Source organism: Cololabis saira, chromosome 11 (genome assembly GCF_033807715.1).
Source record: "Cololabis saira isolate AMF1-May2022 chromosome 11, fColSai1.1, whole genome shotgun sequence".
NCBI lineage: Eukaryota > Metazoa > Chordata > Actinopteri > Beloniformes > Belonidae > Cololabis > Cololabis saira.
The window spans coordinates 34,581,589-34,606,256 of NC_084597.1; the positions used below are offsets into that span (position 1 = coordinate 34,581,589).

The 24,668-nt window shown below is 36.4% G+C and overlaps 1 protein-coding gene across 1 annotated transcript in view; it reads right to left on the minus strand.

The window, feature by feature from the left end:
- il11ra (interleukin 11 receptor subunit alpha) overlaps nucleotides 1-16,930 on the minus strand; it is a 68,988-nt gene extending 52,058 nt beyond the window's left edge. Inside the window, exon 1 of the mRNA XM_061734390.1 lies at nucleotides 16,801-16,930. The gene's annotated coding sequence lies outside the window, so the exon portion shown is untranslated. The remainder of the gene's footprint in view (nucleotides 1-16,800) is intronic.
- Between the last annotated feature and the right edge of the window lie 7,738 nt (nucleotides 16,931-24,668).

Below are 24,668 nucleotides of genomic sequence, written 5' to 3' on the forward strand. Positions count from 1 at the left end.
CTGCACCGCGGCGAAACGGAGCGACGGAGAAGTCCGAAGGGTTCACGAAAGCGTCACGGCAACGGCGTAGGCTCTGCGTTGGTTTAACGCAGAACCTTAATTCAGCCTTAAGCGTGCATTGCGTATACATGCCGGAATAACTTGGATTAGGACGCATTATCTGGCACTAATAGCTCCATCTCAAGAGCTTCGGTTCAGTTCGACTACAGCCCGGCTAAAGTATATACATGGCTATTAAAAATTCCATATGGGTCGGATTTAAGCAACAATTCGACTTTCTGTTAGTGCATGTAAAATTACCGACTGAGATCGTAGCAGAAGGGTGGAGAAGGAGAGGAGAGTGAATGAGAGGGAGACGGAGAGAAGGGAAGACCAAAGACAGTGAAAAAAGGGATAAAAATAGAAAGAAAAAGAGGCTGCAGGGAAAAAGATAAAATTCTCTGCAGTGAAAGGCATGACTGCCTTAAATACATTTTAACAAGAGAAACAGAAGAAGCATTTTAAAAGTTGCTTGCTTTCTAGTAAAAAAAGATCTTTCTGAGAAAATATGTGAGGGAAGTGAGATTCAGATAGGGTGGGAGCAACAAGTGTTGCCCAAACTAAAGCCAGGAGGTTACTTTATGTCATCTTGAGTGGCTCTAAATTGGCAGTAAAATCCAAAAACCTATTTTTTTTTTTTCAAAGATGAATGAAACTGTCTCTAAACAACCCCTATGCACCATATAACCACAGTCAAAACACACCCACAAACATGAACACACACAGTTGAGCTGCAGTACTCGCCCGAGGATCCACAGAGGAACCTTTCAGTTCAGGTAAACACTTGTTCCAAACAAAAACATTCCAGGCAAAGTGAACACTTCAATAATAATAATTATAATTAGAGTCAGAACATCTGCATTTACAGATTCAGACAAACAACAGCACCAGCATGCTGCATGTGACCTCTTACAGCAGGTTGCATTTAGGTTTATCTTTTCACTGTAACCCAATCAGAAAAGAATTAACAAGCTCAATAACTGTCTGATTAACTTGCTGGAAGGAGGATGCAGCAAACTGTTAAAAAAAAAAGAAAAAATGTTTCCCTAAGAGTAAATGAGTGACCAATAAAGAAAGAAAGCCCTCATTAGACTGGCTCTGAGCACATACCCGGCTCACAGACATCAGATTATCCAACCAGTTAGCTGCAGATAGCAACTCAGATAAAAGGCCAACTTACAGAGCACCACTACGATTTGGTTTCAAAGTTTGTTGATTTTGAGACACTCTGTGTTTGCTTGTACGTGTGTGTGTGTGTGTGTGTGTGTGTGTGTGTGTGTGTGTGTGTGTGTGTGTGTGTGTGTGTGTGTGTGTGTGTGTGTGTGTGTGTGTTGCTGTGATTCAGGAGACAGATTAGAGGGACTGTTCTAGATCAAAGGCAGCAGCAGATGGAGGGAGGTTTCCAGAGTTCAGACATGTTAAACCTGAGAACTTAACATGAACACACAAGGTATCAGTGCTCTAGCCGTCTCTACAAAAAACCTCTACAAAAAACACTTAAAAAAAATAAAAATAAAAAAAAATATATATATATAAATATATATATATATTTGTGCTTTCATTATATATATATATATATATATATATATATATATATATATATATATATATATATATATATATATATATATATATATATATATATATATAATAATAAATATATATATATATATATAAATATATATATATATATTTGTGCTTTCATTATATATATATATATATATATATAATATAATAATTAATATATATATATATATAAATATATATATATATATATATATATATATATATATATAATATAATAATAAATATATATATATATATAAATATATATATATATATTTGTGCTTTCATTATATATATATATATATATATATATATATATATATATATATAAAATATAATGATATATATATATATATATATATATATATATATATATATATATATATATATATATATATATATAATGAAAGCACAAATCAAAAAAGAAACAGAAAAAACAGAGTCCATTTTGTTGAGGTGAGTTTAAAGCAAGTGAAATACACCTGATTGCACCATCTCCCTCTTTAACTAAAACATTAACCAAATGTTGACCAAAGGAAAAGCCACCATTTAGAAATCATTTAACCAAACAGGGTTCACATGCTCATCAAACAAGCGTATCTAGTGCCAGATACAGAGGCATGTTTCTCCTCACTGACATTTTTGAATTATTGTGAATATTTTCACAATTTTGCAGAAATTGTGAAAGATTTTCTGTTTCTAGTAGCCGTGTCTGTAACTTTTACCCCGGCCTAATGATGCTATGTGGTGCTTTAGAGTTAGTTTTATTATTTAACAGGTGAATCCCTGCATTTTATCCTGCTGCTGAGTCTGTGGCTGTGATGAAAGCTGCTCGCTTTTTTCCTGTTTTGTTTCAATTTGTGATGGACAAAGGGGCGCTTACATGGTAATAATAATACAAAGATAGGTATGAATTGCTGCATATTTTCTTGCTGGCACCATCATTTCACTGTTATCTATAATCAGCTGTAATCTGATGTGTTTTGCACCACCTATATGGCAAAATAAAACAACTGCTCAGTTATCACTGCTATCTTCTGTAAATTTAAGATTCTTTCTCTTTTTTTTCCTACCCTGCTTTCTTTCCAAACCCATTTTTTAAGTGCTAAGCAGCACTGTTGAAATGTGAGTTGGGTCTAATCGGGTCACTGCAATCAACATTAACGTCTGCTGTCAGCAGCAGCTGCGTGTGATGAAGCCACCTCTGATGGAGTGTGTCAGACTTCATCCAAACCAGTTGTAATTGGCAGAAAATTTGAACCAATTCACCAGAAATTCACAAACAACTTAATGTGTTAATGTTTCAAGAATGTTACATATTATCCTCTGAGTGATATTTATTATCTATTTAACAGATGGTGAGCATTTAGTCTTCGTGCAATGATCATGAACAATAAACAAACCACTTAAAATACTTATATACCACCTATAATGCAATGAAACCCCGTTTGCTGATATAAGTATTATGTAAAATATATGAGAAAATTAAGATAAATGAATTTATGCAAATAGCGTCCGTGCACGGGTCGACCAAAATGTACAAATTGAGACAAATGAACATACGATAAACCACATTTATCATCTCATAAAATGTATTCTTACAAGTCTGAATGTAAGGTTATTTATATTACACTGAAAGCACTGACATCACCTTAAAAATGCACCAAAAGTGAGGGATTATGAGCATTTGTGATTTCAAATGATGCAAATGCCTTACATTGCCATTTCAAAGGAATCTTCTTTTTACCCTTCCTTATAGAAAAAAACAACATGTTGTAAGACCGAGTATAGAGTGCACCCATTCCTAACGTGCAGCAGAAATACATCTAGTATTAGTTTAGTTTCCACGATTAATCCTATCGGACCAATTTATCTATCAACACCAATCAATTAGTGATAAACCCTCGCATCAATACCACATCTACAATTCTATTCTAAAATAGTATACATAAAAAAATATTGTTTTAAACAATCACCAAAATAGTAGCGAGTAATTATAGTGAAGTAGAATAGTAATAGTAGTAATACCAGTAATTCAATAGTATAAATTTGGCAGTCTAACAGCGATGGGTAATTTGTCTAGGATGTATGGATGGATGACAGCTGGGATAGTCTGTCATCGACAGCTCAAATCAAACGAAACAGGTTTAAAAAATGGATTTGTAGGCTTGAGGACACTTGTCATTCAAGTCTGTGCTGATAACAAGGTCAAAACAGACATAATTACATGCACAAAATTATGTGGACAATTTTAGCTGCAGTATGAAGTTTGTCTAAAAAAAGCACCACTCGCATAGCCGTAGTTTCATTTTCATTTGTTCCTGTCACCTGCCAGCCAAATCAGATATGATTACCATGCTCGATAACATCCATTTATCCTTCTTTAAGACTGCAAACACTCCATGAAGACAACAAACAGAGCAGAAACAGGAAGGGGGGCAGACGGATGCACAGAGAAAATAAAATTATATAAGGCAAAGGTACAGAGTCACACTTTGGAGATGGAAAGAATGATCGATATTGCAGGTGGGGGAATAAAACTAAAAGGAGAAGAATAAACATAGAGAAAGAAAAACAGATGTGTGTGACAGTTTTTACTAATTTGCCAAAGCGATTTGAACTGATGTATGTCCACACACACTCCCCACGCGGCCTCTGACACGTTTTGACTGTCACTTAATGTGAACAGACAAGTCTATCAATTAAATATGACCAGACAAGTAAAAATAGTAACTTCCTCGCTAGAAAAAAAGCTCTGAAGGTGATGTGGTCAAACACTTTCTACTGAACTGCATCACTTTCTTTGCTGTCTTTTATATTTGCCCATTTTCTTAAAACTAAGGGTTAACTGGTGACATCGTCAAACACAAGGGTCTCTTCATGACATAGATGGATTTCAGACTTACAGTTACACATATTAATGTTTTTCACATGTAATCTAGGGTTGCATGTTCTTTTTAGTACCTGCACTTAGTCACGATTCCCAAAAACAGGACGAACACAAAGTGCGATAAACAAGTCAATTGCCAAACCTAGTACATTCATCAGGATAAACAAGAAGAGTCAATAAAATTTTGCAATGTGTTTTGCTGCCAGAACACGATGTGCTCTTAATTCCTACCAATTACTTAAAGACAGAAAAGAATACATAAATAACTGGACAGTTTTTTTCCTTTAGCACTAACAGCATTTACAAAGAGTGTTGTGTAAGTGAATTTTAAAGCAATTTTAAGAAATTTAGAGACAGTTAAATCAAATTAATTGTATGTTGCAATAACTTTGACCTTGCACACTGACACAGAGTAGCCAAAAGAGTCGTATCATGAGGGAAAACAGAGGAAAAGCAATGCCACCTACAAATTAAATCATCTACAGGATGTAGAAATGTGTTGCTTTTGCAAACAGTTCAAAGTCAAAACATATCCTGGTTATAATCATACATGACAGGAAAAAAGTGTCCATATTAAAGGAGTTGAAACTGATAAAAATCCAAGGAGTTTGGCTTTAAATCTTTGAATAAAACAATGTAAGTCATTCCAATCATTATTATTTGACATTAAACATTATTCGGGACAGAAATCCTGTGTCTATAGAAGATACAACCATTTCAACATTATCACCTCATGCAAATTTCAGTACAAATAAATATATGTTCTAGTTACCAAAGGACAGAATATTCAAATCAGTCTTCCCCCTTCAATACAGCGATGGCAAAGATCCCAAAGACACGCACACATTGTTCACACTCGGAAATGCCACTTGAACACTTATGCAAGAGGTGAGGATTTGACCTTAAAACTAAAAAGCAGCTGAGACATCGGTGTCACCCCACTGTACGACATATCAGAGCAGGCAAACTTATACTTTTCTAATATGAGAGTATTTGTTGAACCAATAACACAACAGCTTTTATTTTGCTGGCAGCTTTTTGAGTTTAAAGCTAGGATTGCACTTTTCAAGGCCTTGATGTCTACAAATGAAGCTTAAGAGATTATCGATCACTGTTTCCAAAATAACGTGCCTTAGGTACGGTGGAAGTAACTGCTTCAACCGTCAGTACAAGTGGATTTGATGTTGCACTAGGGATGGGCGGTATGGACTAAAAAATGTATCACGATCATTTCTGGCATTTATCCAGATAACGATAAAAATGACGATAAAAAAAATACCAATTCAACTCCATCTTTGTAACTATAAATCTATCACCACATTCAGTCTTTGGAGCCAAATCACTGCTCTAAAAGATACTAAATACTACTTACTTTCTTTCTTTCTTTCTTTCTTTCTTTCTTTCTTTCTTTCTTTCTTTCTTTCTTTCTTTCTTTCTTTCTTTCTTTCTTTCTTTCTTTCTTTCTTTCTTTCTTTCTTTCTTTCTTTCTTTCTTTCTTTCTTTCTTTCTTTCTTTCTTTTCAGGCTCCCATCCTTCCTTCCTTCCTTCCTTCCTTCCTTCCTTCCTTCCTTCCTTCCTTCCTTCCTTCCTTCCTTCCTTCCTTCCTTCCTTCCTTCCTTCCTTCCTTCCTTCCTTCCTTCCTTCCTTCCTTCCTTCCTTCCTTCCTTCCTTCCTTCCTTCCTTCCTTCCTTCCTTCCTTCCTTCCTTCCTTCCCTGGATTTAACGCAGAACCATAAATCAGTTTTACACAAAAACGTCATCAACAGGAATTTATCGTTTTTACCGTGAGATACAAATTCTTATATGAGGAATTTTTTCCTTTTCGGTTTATCGTGAACGGTAAAATATCGCCCATTCCTATGTTGCACTAGACTTTCTAGTTTTAATAAACACTGACACAAAGCAGATGCTTATTAATATCTGTCATTTCATTTATAGTTCTATAAGGCCACACTTATACTTGTGTGAGCTTCTCTGTAGGTACTGGAGAGAAGCTCAACATATATTCTGCCAGTCAAACTATATGTTGGCCAAAGCCTGATTGTATAATAAATGATGAAAGATGACTCAAAACATTGGCCAATTTAAGAATCGCAGTTGCCCCAAACTGGGCAAAGGGGCCGAGAGGTTATTGACAGAGTTGCAGTGAATTACATAATGTTAAGATACATCACCATTGCACTCTTATCTGGTTAGGTAGAAAAGTGTACACTTTGATCACATCTTGATTGTTTTATTGCAAGTCCACTGTGGTGATCTACGAAGGCTAAATCATAAAATCTCATTGTCATTGTACAAATACCTCAGAGACTAACTGTAGATATGAAGTTACTGTTTAAATGTTCTGTCCACATCTTAAACAGACTGGAAAGTAAAAGAGGATGTCATTAAAACTTTGAAAAAAGAAGAAAGAAAAAGACTAGGGGTTCCTAGAGCTTATGCTAGTGTACATCACATGCACACACACGTGACATCAACCGTTCCCCATCTCCCCTTTCTGCCTTGTTGCAGTGCCACAATGATTGTAATATGAGCACACTCCAAAGATGTGGTTGCTGAATACTTGACCATATGTCTGTGCAGTAAATGGTAAAACAAACCAAATCACAATTTTCTTGAATATGAATGTGAGAGAGACAGGAATATAACATGTAAATGTTAACAATAAGTGAATGTTGTTCATCCTATCTTCAGAACGCCACAATTATAATCTTATTGTGTTGGAAACACTACAGTCCACTGCATCCTCAATGATGGTTTGGCAAGTAATCACCCGTGATGTCAAAATAGTGTTTTTCCAGCATAGACGGGCACTCTGTTGAGCTTGAATAATCTTGCTGGGTAGCTCAATTTTCAAAGTCAACAAGGCACTGGGGAGAATAGTTACAGCTTTTACAGCTAACCTAAGTGATGTTGATTTCCCTGGCAGGGCGGCAGCAGTATGTCAAAAACTACCAGAAAATCTTTCACACCTTTTTGGTAATTACTTGTTAAGATATTCTGGTCCAGATCAACATACATACAAACCTCACGCAGACTCTTTTCATTATTTATGAAGATAAAATGGTAAACGTACTCCAGGAACCTCACATTTATCAGTCTTTAATTTGATACCATTAGAAACTTGTTTTCTGGGCAGAAGCCTCTATAAGCCTATAGCATACAACGTATTTGTATGAGTTGCCTGCACATTGTTTAACATTAATCCCCCACAGAATAAAACTCCTATTCAACCATGCGGATGCCTCAAAAGGAAAAAGATACTAGGTTGCAAAGGCAAGTGATCCACAACTCAACTGTAGGATTTAACAGAGATTACAAAGGGTGAGAGAGTTATAGTGATACAGTCAAGATTATTGACATGAAACAATAACACTATTGTAAAGCATTTTGTCCAACTAATATTTATGAAGATTAACAAAAAAAAAAAAACATACGATAGTGAGAACAAGCCAGAATAATTCAAAGACAACTATGAACTCACCATGACCAAGTCACTGACCTATTACACAAGTGCAGTTTTAAACTTAATGCTCCTCCTGCAGCTTCATGAATTCCAGCTGCTGTTATTCCATGAAAAGATGTAAAACAAGGTCATAGAAACTAGCAACCAATCCATACTGAATTTTGGGAAGGATGCTGACAAATGTATCTTTTTTTTGGCATTTTAGATTTTGATGTTGATGGTCTGGGAGTTTTCTCGCATGTGGAACATCTCAGTTACACTGAGATGGAAAAATTGTTTGGTTATTTTTATCAACCTTCCAATGGTGTGTTTCACAGGGAACTGGCAACTTCATGTGAGGAGCCTGCTCTAGCTTGACATTACAGATGAAAAAAAGGGTCCAAGATAACGCTACATATAAATATAGCAAAAGCTTTAGAATTTAGATTTAGAATAATGCCAAAAAATAGGGCTGGGCGATATATCGAGATTTTAATATATATCGATATATTTTTAAACACGATATGGTACGAGACAATATCGTTTATATCGATTTTTTAAAAAAAAAACATTTTTTTTTTTTTTTTTTACATTTTTTTTTTTATGATTTTGATATAGCTTATTTTGTGACAAATTGACTTGAATGTTTTATTTGAGATTTGCACAAATGTTTTGTTATTTGCACAACTGTCAACCTCAGTGGAAAAGTCTGCCTGTTACTGTCTACATTGTATTAATTGCACAGTGTATTTTAATTTAATTGTTATGCAGGAAAGGGATATTTGTTTTATTTTATTCAAGAAGCATTTTTATTCTATATATGCAGGCAGTTTATTTTTATTTCATTTGTTTTATACATTTTGATATTGTGCAGACCTCTGTTAACAAAGGTACCTGTGTGACATTTGGCACGAGGCTTTGTATTAAAACTGACTGTTTTTTTAAGGGTTTGCCTCAGAAAAAAATGAAGCTAACAGAGATGCTATGCTATAATGCTTTGGGGGAAACCCCAATTAAGGCACAGAAAAAAATCCAGATATATATCGAGTATCGCCATTTAGCTAGAAAATATCGAGATATGACTTTTGGTCCATATCGCCCAGCCCTACCAAAAAAGTATGCACAGTTGAACTTTCACGTCCCATCTATCCTCGTGTGACTATTTGTTTCCTTAACAGCTGCAACACATTCATCAATGGTTTAAGGACTTGTTTATTACACAAAAAGGACGTGGAAAGTCTCTCATTTCAAGACTGGAAAACCATTCACAACCTTAAAAAAAAAAGAAAAAAGATTAGAATTGCATAATCAATACACTATGATTGCCCTTATCAGTCAACTGAAATCAGGGGGACTGACTCCTCCACACCCCCAAGTTCAAAACCACTTATGTAGCTGCACATTGTGGCTTAAACTTGTGGCGACTGTTGCCAATTATGAAGTATGCAGATGGACAATTCTGGTTTTCTCTTGTAAATCAACTCCCGAACTTTACAACAGAACAGAGCTCCTAGGTTAGCGTCGACCAAAGAAGAGGTTAAACTGCATGAAGAGCAGGGTGGAGGAGTACAAATACCCATATCTAGGCCCCTTGAAGTTGGTTTAATATCAAGGCCTGGCGCTTTCTGTTTCTTTCATGCACTCGCAAGCACGCACACACGCACGCACACACACACACACACACACACACACACACACACACACACACACACACTCACACACATCAAGAACAGTGTGGCCTCAGACCTGGCAAGCTGCTCTCAAGTTCTTGGAGCAGCTTTCTCTCTAATTTAGAGTTGATTGCTGTGGGCCCTCTGTGTGTGACAAGTGAAATATGAGTGTGGAGAAGAGTATGGAGCCTTGGACGTCGTTTAACTCCATATGCATTTGATTATACGAGTGTGCATGCACAGAGGCACTGGACTGTTTGAGAAATGGGTCTGTGCATGTACATGTGCATGTGCGAGTCTGTGTGGAGTCAGTGTGCACATGTGGTTTTTGGCCAGAGTTGCTGCAGCGATTGAGGGCCATCTGCAGAAATTCGGGCAGAGCAAAAAGTCGAGTTGAACAACAGTACCTTTCTCATTTAAGGAGTGAGATGTTTGGGGTTGAGCTGAATTGAGGTGTTTGAAAATGAACTCAAGTTGAGTAAGTTACATTTCCAGTTCCAGCTCTCTCTTGCTGAGAAAAATGTTTATAGAAATTTCAACAGAGAATTGAATTTGAACTTAGTAAATAACAGATATGCAGATGTCAAACCCAAGGATTGGATTGGATTGTTTATCGCTGTGGACAATTATTTGTTTAATGTTGTCCTTATTCAAGAGCTGGATCTTAACATGTAACAAAACTCTTAACTAAAGGGATATATGTTGATATGTGAGTTGTAACGGATAACTGTTCGCTCAAGAGCCTCATCTTAACAGCAATCATCTGGATTTTGGTGAGTTCAATTTTCCACATGACTGCAGGAACCTAATTTCATGTAAAAGTCATTATTACAAAACCACACACAGCCTCTAAGAGCAAATTAGGTTCCACTATTTGTTACTTTGTGTCAGTCATTGATGGAAGGCTGTAAAACAACAGCAAACAAGCCTCCCAGAGCAAACAGCAAGGTGTGTGGCGTCTCTTGTTTTTTTCTTTCTGTGTACCTTTAGCTTCAGTGAAATGGTCCAGAGATGTGCAACAGCTGATGTTCTGCCTGAATATTGCAAAGTCGCAACTCAGAATGAGGTGGGATGGTGTAAAAAATGCAAATAGTTGCATTTATTACTATTTACTTTGACTTTCATTTTACTCCAGGCAAATAGAGACCTATAAGATGTTACCTGATTGGTCTCATCCAGTTCATTCAACTTGTAAATACATATCCACTTTTGCATTTTAAGCCTTTAACACATGTGGCGTTGTGATCCACCCCCGACACGTTTACGCCCTGGAAAGTTGTGCTACGTCTGAAGAATATATAAGGCTTCCTTTTTCCACCGTAAAGTTTCAACAGACAACTGTCAACGCAATCCGTATTGTAGTGTTTGACAAAGGTATCCCAGAGTAACCCCTCGTCCATGTGGTTTTAGCAGCTTGAGATAAATAATGGCTGTTGAAGCGGAGCCATCAGAGCAATTTAAGATTTTAGATCTCAAGTTTAGACTTGCACACTTCCCTTTCATGCAATGAAATTTCCATTCCATCCATATTTCTTAAATAACCTCATGATGTTCCCATCTTTGTTGATAAGCTGAAGAGCCTTTGCCCATTTCTGGAAAGACTCTGGAAAGACTTTTTATGGGTGCTACTTTTGTACCAAATCATGATTACAGTCAGCCTTCCAGACTATATTTTCACAAGTAGCATGTGTGCTCCAAAAAAAGATCAATAAAATTGAATTGAATTGATTTGAAATTGAATAAAGCGAAACAAAATAATCTGGTTAGTCAAACTTTATTCAACTCATTCACAATAACTAAAATAATCTCACATTTTAAATAATTCGTTTTCCACAAATAAAAAGTGGAGGGGGTAAGCGTAGTACTACATCCTGTTCTCTGATTGGTTCATCATTGCCAACGATAGCGGACACCTGAAGTTAGTGTGAGGTTGGAATAAAGTTGTATTCCAACATTTAATAATAATAATAATAATAATAATGACTTGGATTTATATAGCGCCCTTCTAGGCACCCAGAGCGCTTTACAGAAATCATTATTCATCCATACACATTCTCTCTGGTGGTGGTAGCTATGTTTGTAGCCACAGCTGCCCTGGGGCAGACTGACGGAAGCGTGGCTGCCATATCGCGCCTAACGGCCCCTCCGACCACCACCAACATTCATACACATTCAAACACATTCACACGAGGCAAGGTGGGTAAGGTGTCTTGCCCAAGGACACTACGACAGCAACTGGGACAGAGCGGGATTCGAACCGCCGACCTTCGGATCATTGGACGACCCGCTCTACCACCTGAGCTACTGCCGCCCCTACCTTTGATTATTTGATTATAATTGGATTATGATATAGATTTGAAAATTGGGTTTACGCTAAAAACCCAACTTTGGCTTGACTTCTAATTATAGTAAGGTAACACTGACTAGATGTTGGATGATGGTTACTTGCTAGAACTATATAATTAGTTATCTAACATTGTCTGATGTTGCAACCCGTATCCAACCAAGGACAGACTTTAATACAACCTCCCTGTGTCAGCTGGGAATTTTTTTATTTGTTTATTAAAAGGATCCCCATTAGTCTTCACCATGGGAAGACTATTCTTCCTGGGGTCCACACATAGACATACAAAAGATGATAATATAATAATAATAATAATAATAATAATAATAATAATAATAATAATAATAATAATAATAATAATAATAATAACATGACAATAATAATAATAATAATAATAATAAAGATGACAATAATCCAACTCAAAAAGGGTGAAAAACCTTCACTACAATTCCTGAAATAATACATTGAACCAAAAATAAAAGATTAAGTAACCAACCATCCACATCTTAAGTAGCAATATTTGCTACTATCACCAGATCTGTTCCGCTTTTGAACAAGATAGTTTGCAACGACTTTATAATATACCCATACCTCTATTTATAGTAGTATAAATATATATTACATATCATAATATACTCATACATTATAATATACTCATACTTCTAAACTATATATACACTCATAGCATACAGTGATTTAGAATATATTTACTATTAAATTTATATTTATAATAGTCGGAATGGTCAGACTATCAATCAAGCGGAACGGCTTCATCATATCACATAAAATTGGTTGGAGGTCAGTAATCACAACAAAATTCATACATAAGGTGCACCTGATTATAAGGCGTACTGCCAATTTTTGAGAAAAATTAAGGATCTTAAGTGTGCCTTATGGTGCAGAAAATACGGTACTTAAAGAAAATGTAAGCAGAAAATGGTTTTCTCTTAGCTGTCGTGCTTTGAATCTGGACTGAATGAACTGGTTCAACTGAATTACAGGGAACTGGATTAAACTGGAATATAACTGGACAGAACCGTATAGTTCATAATTGGACTGCATTGCGAGTGTTTTCTGTGTAAAGTTTCATCACATGAATTGTGTTTGAACTGCTGCTATACAAATCAGGTGTATATAGTGCTGCAAGTGAAAAGAAATATTTATTGGTAAAGCATTTATTATAAATACGGCTAAAATTGATCATTGTAATACATTTAATATATCTAATATATTGTATTTGAATGACAGTCACACTTCTAACACATTCATGTCATTCCCAACGGGCTCCACACACATCGTATCTGAGTCAGATATTCACATCAGCTTTTCTTTTTCAAATGATCACGGGATCTAAATCTACAACTATGAGCTATTCCTAACAATATGGGCCGATCAGTCGATGTGCTACGATGAGATGCACTACACTGCGTCTGTTTTGTCAAAGTTTATGGTCGTGTGCTGTTGCTGTTGTTAGACTTGTATAAAACAGCAACAGCAACACCAAGAAGTGTAATTACCTTTTTTAACCTTGCAATTCGCCCTGAAATGTCCTTGTATATGAAGAAATAAAACTAAATACATGTGGATGAAATGAATGAGTTCAATCATAATATAAGATTTTAAATAAATGTAATACTGACTTAAAAAAAACAACAAGTATATTTTGTGTTCTTTTATCTTGTATTTGCTACAGCGTCCCAGCCTGTTCTGATACAGAGTTAAACTGAGACATATCATCGTGGCTGGATAACCCAAACTCTGCAGTGTAATCTAGGAACAGCTGTTGTAATTGGGGTGTGGCCAGGTGTTTGGCTCCTCACTCCGATAAAGCCTTAGTGATACTTGCAAGGACGAAACAACTTAGCCACTATTGATGCGCAGAATTACATAAATCAATTTTACGCTAGATAAATGAACGGCAATCAGTTGTGGAACGACGATAAATCTGGAGCCAATTACCATGGCAAGCCTTGCTTAGGCGACTCTGCCCATGTTTTACTGCCACATGGGAGTACAGCAGGAAAATGAGCTCCCATTGGTCATCTGACTGCCAACAAACTACACCCTCCGTGTATGATGTCTTCTCTTTCATCTCTCAAGCGAATGCTTATGGCAAGTCACGGCAAAAGGAGAAAAGTCAGCGATGGTAAAAAAGAAAAAGATAAAAGTAACGTGCTATTAGGGTCAATCTAAATGAAACAGACAGAAGTGATGGAACATCTTAACACCCCAAACAGACTGTGTTCACAACTTAGTAAACTAATCTGGACGACTCCAACACAATCATGAAAATATTCTTTAATAATTAGCGTTAACTCAGCGTAATGTTATTTCTTTTCACCATCATGTCATATTCATGAATGCGTCTCTCTTTATCTTTTTAAACATTGTTCTTGACCATAAGGGTACATTTGGAGCCGATTTAAAAAAAATAATCAAATACCACTTTTGTGCAAACATATTTGGCAAATCATACTGTTGACTCAGTTTGTCACTTTATCATTTCTTGCAAGCGTGACCGATTTGCTAACCACAAATACACTGACGTCACATCGCAGCAATTGTTGGTAAAGATACATTTTTACCACAAACAGATGAAAACACAAGTTTCATAACTATGTATATCTCCTAAATGTATGATATTTAACTTTCCTTATGGTTTTAAATGTCCCATAGATGTTTAAACCCTCTTCGTATTGATCAAACACCACAACAGAGCCGTTATACTTTGACTGTGACTCAAAAACTCCTTCAGCATAAATCCTCTATTTTCTGTGGTGAACACCCCTTTAGGCCTCCCAATCTCCCACTGCTGTTTGGTATCTCTGCTGTTATTGGATACCTACCTTCCTAAACTGATGAGAGACATTACTGCTGGCCATATGTCACAGCTGGGTTTCTTTTTAAACTGATTCATATTTTGATGCACAAGCTCAAATTTGCGATAAACGATTGCAGTTATTTTGGGAAAAAAATATCTCTTGAAGCCTCAACATATGACTGCTCTTTTAAAATGTTTGTTCAATAGTTGATCATTAATGCAACTCTTAAAATAACAGCTAGACTTTCTGACAACTGGGCATTATGTCATTATGTCAAGAAAAACACACTATGCCATCTTTAAGCTGTAGAAGAGTGGCCGGCCTCTGGATAAGACTTTTATTTTATTTTTCAACCAACCAATTATTTATAGATTCAAATGAGCTTAAATTCAATGAACTGGGTGGACTTCAAAACTGCACAGCTCATGTTCAAAATCAACAATAACATGCTGCCAGACTGTATTCAAAATATGTTCAATTTAAGACAAAGCCATTACAACCTCAGAGGGGAAAGCATATACAGGAAATCAACAATCAGAACCAACACTAAACTGAGATGCTACAGTGGCAGCGGTGGATGTATGGAATAAATTAGATATAGATTTGAAATTATGTAGAACTTTAACTTTATTTAAAAAAACATTGAAAAGAAGGATGATTTCTTTATATTAAATTAATGAGTGGCTTGATGTTGATTTGGGTATTTATTTAATTGGTGATTTGCTTTGATTTTTTAAGGATGAAGATAACATGTAGATGCACCTTTATTTTAAAAATCTTTTTTATTTTTTGAGGAATGTTTGTTATCCCTACAGAGGCAATTTGTTTTACGGGCAGTCTTTCTCTTACTTTTTGCTTTTATTTTATTAATTTAATTAATCTTTTTGAGGGTAGTTGTCAGTTTTATTCTTGGTTTTTTATTTTTTATTTTTTTGTGTCATGACCGAAAATAAACTAAACTAAACTAAAGGATTTGCAGTAGACAGAACCAGTGGAAAGCAAAGAAACTCCCTCTCAATGCCCTTGAACAGGCGTTGAGGGAAACTGCTTAGTTTCTGTGACTTCTTCTCCCACATATCCATGCTGCTACTCTTGAGATGCCCCTAGGGTTCATCTTTGTGCTTGGTCTGTTTGCATTCCTGGTGAGCTCCATTTAAAGGCTTCATCAGTTCAATGGTTAAAGGAATGCACATCTGCAGAGAGACCCCGATCCAACTGTCTCTGTCTTTCCCTGCCCCTGTACTTGTTTCTAATTACATACAGTATCCACTGGCTTGCACTGCTGGAACTGCAATGGGGGAAATGAACAGGCAAGAAGAAAGAGCAGGATGAAGAAGACTAATGCTGTTTATCATATCAACAAGTGCTTTTGGTTGATCTGAGCACTTCATTTATACTCTGCCAAGTGAGTATATGTACTTGAGAGCTGGAAACAAAACAACTGAATGAGGTCCAGTGCAACAACAGTTCTTCTTTTTCTTTTTTCTTTTGTGACCCTATATGTTACTCGAGTTTATCCCAGGAAAACCGAGTATATACAGTTGTGGCATACACATATAAACATAAAGTTCAGAAACCACGGGCTCCAACAAAAACAACACTGCGAGCCAGACCAGAAATGTTGTTTTTATGATGCCATTAATCAAAGAAATCATTTTTAAATACAGCTTGGTTTGTTAACGTTTACAATAATTTCACTTTTAAGAACCCACCACATTAAAAAAAAAAAAAAAAAGAAAGAAACGCAAAAGAAAAATAGATATCTTACATTTTCAGTAGTAAAAAAAAAATAGTTATACGTTATATTATTATTTTGTGGAGCTTAATACCAAGTCATGTTGCTTAACAACTCCATGACAGGAGTTTGAGAGGTAAAACCTTTAAACCAGCATCCTGCCACAGACACACCAGGGTCCATGTCTCTGCCGGTGTGGATCAACTTTTCTCCCCCACAGCCGCTGCCTACACGCTTATTTCTCATGCTTATTCACTCCTCCCCCGGGTTTGAAAACTACCAACGTTACCTTGGAAGATCTCCCCGAGTCAGACAGGTATTATTATGTTGTCGTCTTCCATGGCTGGGACTTCAGTGAGCTCCGAAGAGACTTGAGACGGACTCGCGGGACGGGAGCGCAACAAACTCGGACGGAGAGGAGAACTGCGGGGAGAAACAGACGCAGCCAGACGGAGCCAGCCGCACGCCCATTGGACCAAAGGGCTGTCAATCACACGGCGGAGTGGGCGGGGCCTAGCCGTACCAGATTATAAAGCTGATTTATGGTTCCGCGTTACACCAACGCAGAACCTACGGCGTAGGGGACGCGGCGCCGCGCAGCGTACGGTGCGCGTCGCCGCGTAACCTATGCCGTAGAGCCCGCGTCGATTTAACGCGGAACCATAAATCAGGTTTATGGAGGCTGGCCTATCACGGTGCTGATCCCGGCCCTAAAGTCTGAGGAATGTGGGGGCATGGAAAAGCAGCGTGAGGTCAACAGCAGCAGGGTTATCCCAGTTTTAATTTGTATTTTAGATCTACTTATTACAATAAAATACATTCCTTGTTACATTATATCCTTCATCCCGACAGCAATCAGACTCTACAATAACCAACTCTAGCCACTCGAGTGCAATAACCTGGTTTTCTGATAGTGCAATAATCTTCTCCCTCTAAATACCTCACTGGTATTTTTGCACATGTACATATTATTCATTTTTCGGGTTTAGTATTTCTATTTAGTATTTCTTTTGTAAATTTGCTCATTTTCTATATTGCTCTTTTTTAAAAATTATTTAGCTATTTATTGGTTATTTTTCTTTTTTCTTTTTAGGATATACTTTTTTTATATACCTTTTCATACTTCGTGTGTATTTTGTAAAATTGTTGAGAGTGTGTATGTTTGCTGCTGCACAAGCAAATTTCTCCTCTGTGGGATTAATAAAATTCTATTCCATTCTATTCTATTCTATTCTATTCTATTCTATTCTATTCTATTCTATTCTATTCTATTCTGTTCTATTCTATTCTATTCTATTCTGTTTTATTCTATTCTATTCTGTTTTATTCTATTCTATTCTATTCTATCTGAATTGTTTTAATATACACTTGTAAGCACGAGGAAACTCGTGAACTGTGTGCTGCAGTAGTTGTATACACAAAGTGTGTCTGCCACTGATAACACTGTAGTACACAAATACTGAGTTCCTGTTCTGATAGCTCATGACTGGATCTCAAATGCCAGAAAATTGTCATAAAACTAGCATGTTATCAAATTATTAACATCTCTTTGCAGGCCAGACTTTTCATATCTGGACAAGAATTAAAAAAAAAAAAAGTACGTCTTCCATGTTTTAGTTGGCTATCTGGATAAAATGTTGATTCTGTTTTGTGATACACGAGCGTGATTCATTTAGCTTATTTGCCTTTATACGATTAGTGCACAAACTAATTAAATCCATTAAGTGTTCCATTGCCCTATGCTCTAGCAGACAATAAATGGAATGGCATTCACAGCTCATTATCGGATGCGGTGACCTTTTATCCTCTCTCATGACTGTAAACGGAGGTAGAAAACACATCTGTTTGCTTCATGTAAAGTAATAAAATGCCACCGTCTTTTCAAACATATAGGATCATCTGCATTAGATTCCATTAAACCATACTGGTCAATCCAATAATCAGGTTAAAGAATAATGTTTGCAGTCATGAAGCATTATAGCAGATTTATCATAAACACCACTTTCATGATGTGATTGTTCAGTTTATATATTATAAATTAGTGGCAATAATGATACAAGAAAAAATAATTAAAAATTAGGTTTTCTTCCTTTTAATCACAGTAGCAAGCTGTTATATAGGCATTTGTTCTGTGTTAGCCTCTTCCCTTGTGAATTAACTGACCTTTGACCTGTGCCTCTTTTAGTCCAAAAGAAACCGATTAAATCCCTCCTCACAGGTTTTTTTATGAAAAGCAAGTACCTAAAAATGTGAAATCTGGATTCCGGTCCACTCATCAGACAAAGAAGACTGACACAAATTATTTCACTGAAAAGGAGGATTTCCAGTTCCCACCACCACCACCACCACCACTGACCCCGACCTGTTCATTACAGTTTGCAAGTAATGGAATAAAACACCTCATTAGGAGCCCAATGATTACCAACTGGGCTTGAAAGAGAGTAGATTTTCCACATAATTGGTATATGTACAGAAAACAGACAACTGACAAAATAATCATCATGATTTAAAAAAAAAAAAAGATGGCTTCAGCAATGCAGCTTAGTCTCCTGAATACTTGTGGAACAGCACAAACATACCAAAACCACTTTTGAGTGTGTGTTAATTAGGATCTTTTGTAGTTCTTGCAGCAGAAGTTTGTGGCATTGTTGGACTGCAATGCAGCTGTTTTTTGTGGTCCTACCATCTATCCATCTGTGTGAGTTGTCTTTCATGAATCAGTCTGTTAGTCCATCTGTATAGAAACAACGGTCAGTTGGTTCCCATCTGCCTGTCTCTGGACTCATTGGTGTTTTTGTGTCCTTTGAAAAAAACTTCTTCTTTTTAAACATCAGGGTCAGTATGAAAGGCTCTTTATGCATTTATGCATGTTGTCACGTTTCAAACAGGAATCAACTTTTATTCTTAATATCTTTCTGGATGCTGGCGAGCTCATTTTATTGAACAGGAATCCCAGACAGTCATACAGTCGTGTCAGGTTTAATTCTTGGCCCATAGCCCTCTGCTTTGTCTTCTACCTCTATCTCTACCCTCTTCTCCTGTTACACCACTTTTAATAAAGCCTACTACAGACACAAACTGTTCAGCAAAAAAAAAAAAAAAACAACCAAAAACAGGCATATAACATGTGTGAATGATTTGTGATAGCTGAATTTAATAGAAATGTTGAAATATTTTATGCTAGCTGTGTTCTACCAGTTCACTACATCAAAGGGGTAGTCTGTATAGAACATTTGCTTAAATCATGATCATAAATCTCAAATGACATGCATGGCATCAAATAGACTCAGTGTGCTGTGCAAAAACAGCAAACCCTGTCAGAGAATAATGATTGTAACTTTTTGTGCAACATTTGCTTCTACTTACCAGAGCAATGTAATGTTAATGATTATAAGTGACTGTTGACAGCATGTTCTTTAAAAAAAAAAAAAAAATTATTAATTACGAGCACTGTACGCCATTGTTACACAGTGGTGTTGCTTCCATCTGCTGGGCGTGTTGAGTCATTGCCGACAATAAATTCGTTTCACAGACATCTGTGGTTTCCAACGCACATGCACATGAATGTGTTTTTTTTTTTACATGTACACTTTAAGCTGTGCATTTTCAGTTTTAAATAATACACAATTGGATTTATAATTTCGCTGGAACTTATCTATAAAGCAGTGGCGTCAATTCAGTGGAAGCTAAGGTATGGCAAGGTTACGAGTCACAGAACTTAACTAGAGTATCAATCAACACGTCCAGCAAATACTCATCACACAAGTCTGCTATGGAGCTTATCTGTGTGGCCAAGAAAATTGGAACTTCGCATTCTCGCTCACTGCAAAAACTCAAAATCTTACCAGGAATATTTATCTTATTTCTAGTTAAAATGTCTAATTTTAAGTCAAAAAATCTCATTACACTTAAAACAAGAGTCATCACCAGAAAAATAACTTGTTATTTGACCTTTTCACCTGTTTCAAGTAAATTTTCACTTGAAATAAGTAGAAAAATCTGCCAGTGGGACAAGATTTATCTTCTCATTACAAACAAAACAATCTTGTTCCACTGGCAGATTTTTCCACTTATTTTAAGTGAAAATTTACTTGAAACAGGTGAAAATAATTGTTTTTGAATCTTGTCTTAAATGTAATGAGATTTTTTTTTTACTAAAAATTAGACATTTTAACTAGAAATAAGACAAATATTCTTCTTAAGATTTTGAGTTTTTGCAGTGTATAATAACTAGTGAAATCGATCATGTTGTTCTGATTTGCATTTGTAGTTATTCTATATGTATTAGGTAATAGAATAATCAATACAAATAGACACAGAGTAATTCCATAAATGTATTTAAAAAACAAACATTTACATTTAACCCTTGAAGGCAAGGTGTGGCGGCTGCCATACCTTGCCATACCCAATTGACGCCCCTGCTATAAAGTATAAAAATATTTTTCAGAAAACAAACACCAACCCACCCATCCCACATCAAGACAATCCCACAGCCAGCCCAATCTGTAACCAGAGCACATGACATCACAACACCAGGGAAAACAAAAAACTAACAAAGCACATACATCAAGAGGGATTTGAAAATAAATGACATTAGCCACATCTTAGAAAAATTTGCAGTTCATCCAAGAGCGCTCTTTCAGTTTCAGATCTGCCTTTACATTTTTTTTTTAGTAATTATGAAAGTGTGCGGTCTTCTGCCAAAACCAGTCATCAAGCGGACTTTGTGGGGAAAGGACACAAGTGGAAGTCAATGGAATTCATCCTTTGATGAGCAGAGATGTCTGTAAGGGGATTTGTGCCACTTACAGCAGTGCATGCATGAGGTATTTTAAATTAGTGAAAGTTTTTAACCTGATGAATCTCAACAGAAAAGTCCCATATAAGTGAATGAATCTCATGTAAATGAAAACATATGCTTTTACCAAATTTCATGGCTGATATTTCAATTACAACCACAAAGTCATGCAGCAAAGTGAAATGTCAACAACTTGGAAACACTTATGAGCAATGTTCATTTACCATTAAAAACAAAAAGTAATAAATAAAACATACGTGACAAAGTATACAAACATGAAAAAGCATTTTACTACAGTATGAAATACCCTGTATAATTGAATGACCTGTGAAAGACACTGTGAGCTAAATCTAGGTACGTAAATCAAATATTGATTAACGCACACAGATTTAACTCACGGACACATTGACACATTGACAGTGCATAAATTAATACGTGAGACATGAACAGAGAACTATAACGAAAAATCATTAGCAAGATTAAATGAAAGTACTAAAATCTAAAATAAACAATCATTTTTACAACCAGCACCACAAAAGACACTGGGAGCCCAGCCTAGAATGCTACATTGAGTGCGTTTACATGGGAAGTTTAATTCCTCTTTAATTCAGAATTAAAATTAAATCTTATTTAAAATGAGAAAAAATGACCATGTAAACACCTAATTCCGAATGAAAATGGCCATTGTGAATTAGACTTAATTCCGAAGTAAGTGGCTGGTTTATTCCAATTTTAAATCCGAATAGAATAATTCCACGATCATGTATACACTCATTCCGCTTTAAATTAATTCCGGTCGTTCTGAGCTGCTCGTTCCCTCGCCCGTCTGTCTCCATGACGCTTATATTCCGCGCTGGGCTTGTTTTCGAGACTTTGGCTGCGTCCGAAATTCCATCCTTCCACCCTAATGAGTAGCAAAAACAGTATGTGAGATTTTTTAGTGCGTCCGTAACATTAGTACGTACACACTAGTATGTTCTATCCATACTAGTATGGATTGATGGACACTAGCTATGCAGAAACTTCCCACAATGCAATGCAGCGGTGTTTGGTTGCTAAGTGCTGCGCAGATACGTATGTCATAAGTATAATATTAAGTATAATAATATTATTATATAATATTAATATTATAATGTTCGTATATAATAATATTATATAATGTAATTTTGTTTGGGCCAGGATAAACGGGAAAGAGCAGAGCGGAGCTGCTGCTGCTGCTGTGACAGGAGTTGTTACCATGGTAACAACTCCCCCTCCCAACGGCAGGAAGTGACGTGTGCGCTCTGAGTAGTACGTCCGAATTAATGCATACTACTGATTTTTACTCAAAAGTGTGCCGAACTAAAGTATAATTTTTGAGTATATACTGTTTAGTATGGCATTTCACCGAAAGTTTCAAAATGGCAGCACGCAGTAAACGGTGGTCAAGAGCAGATACAATTTATTTAATAAATAGCTTGGAAGACCTGTAAATAATTAAAAGAACAGATGGCAGGAAACATAAAAATTGTGAGCTTTTCAAAGTTTCAAAGCTAGGTTTGTTTTTCTTCCGGTAGACGTAACTTCCGGTCCGCCCCCCTATCCAATCAGAACCTTCCCAACACCCAGGCTGTGTCCGAAATTCCACACTTCCACCCTGATGAGTATGCAAAATGAGTATGCAAGATTTTTTAGTGCGTCCGAAACATTAGTACGTACTCAATAATATGCTCTATCCATACTCATTCTGGAGAAATGTATTAGTGTGGATTGATGGACACTAGCCGAGCAGAAACTTCCCACAATGCAATGCAGCGGTGTTTGGTTGCTAAGTGATACGTATATGTCATAAGTATAATATTAAGTATAATAATATTATTATATAATATTAATATTATAATATTTGTATATAATGATATTATATAATGTCATCTTGTTTGGGCCAGGATAAACAGGAAAGAGCTACTGCTGCTGTGACACGTCACTTCCTCCCAACGGCAGGAGGTGACGTGTGCACTCTTAATAGTACGTCTGAATTAATGCATACTACTGATATTTACTCAAAAGGGTGCCGAATTTAAGTATACTTTTTAGTATATACTGTTTAGTGTGGCATTTCGGACGCACCGCAAGACTTTATGTCAAGGTTTGACATTCCCCCCAGCTTTCAGTTTCTGTTTTGCCCCGCCTGTGTCCCATCTGCCCTGATTGTGTCTGCACCTGTGTCTCGTCATGTCTCGTTATCCCCTCAGTATATCTGGTCTTGTTATACCTTTGTTCCCTGTCAGACCGTACTGTTTGTTCCACATGTTTCCTGCCACGTTTTGCCTTCCCAAGTTTTTTGATCCTTGGTTAGTTTGTTTATATCCTGCCATGCAGTGCTTTTAGTTTGGTCTTTTTGTTAATCAACCCTTTTTTCATTGAACTCCTGCCATCTGCTCTCCCTGCGTTTGGGTCCACACCTTACCCCCAGACGTGACACTTTAAGCAGAATTGAATAAAGCCGATCAAATGTGTTTTCCATGTAAATCTTAATTCGGAATTACTATTTCCATGTAAACTCGAAGGAAAATACTAATAGTTTAATTCAGAATTATTTAATTCGAAATAAGTAATTCCGAATTAAAAAACATCATGTAACCGTGGCAATTATTGCTAGAGATAGAGATAGAGAGCAAAAACAGACTTATAAAAATTCACGCTACTTTTTTGGAACATGATTTGAAGCTAAATGTGACAAAATGTTGCTGTAATTTTTAGCCACCCCTTAAAAAGCTTTTTCAAGAGTTATGTTTTGATCGTTGGTTTCAAAGCAGAAAACATTGTCTGTGCCCAGTGCCCAATTTTAAGCTGCATTCACAGAGAGACAGAGAGAGAGAGAGAAAAGCCTGATGGCTAAAGGCTCTGCTTTCCATTCAAGCCCTGGAAGTTCTTGCAACCTAAACAGCCATTCTGAGAAAAAGGAGAGGTTTGTATGTTGATAGTGACCAATAAGATCCTTGATCAGAGACAAAGCACTGCTTTGAAGTTCAAAATAATGATTCTAAATTGTACTGAAACATTTTCAAGGACCCAGTGTAGTGAGGACAACACAGAAGATAAATTAACTCTCTTGGTAGTTCCAGTCACAACTCTGGCATCTGGATCATATAATGGATTTTCAGGATATAAATTATTTAGAAAAGTACAATCAAATTCTGGTCTAGATGTCATAAATGCAGGAGCCAGTTTTTCAGTATCAGTGTTTAAAAGGATACTCCTGATTTTAGCAAAGCCTCACAGATGAAGGTGGTACTAGAGACCAGTTTATTATCACAAAAGATAAAACCTTTACTGCTCTCATTGGGAACATACTGACTGCATTATGCTGCAAAACGTCT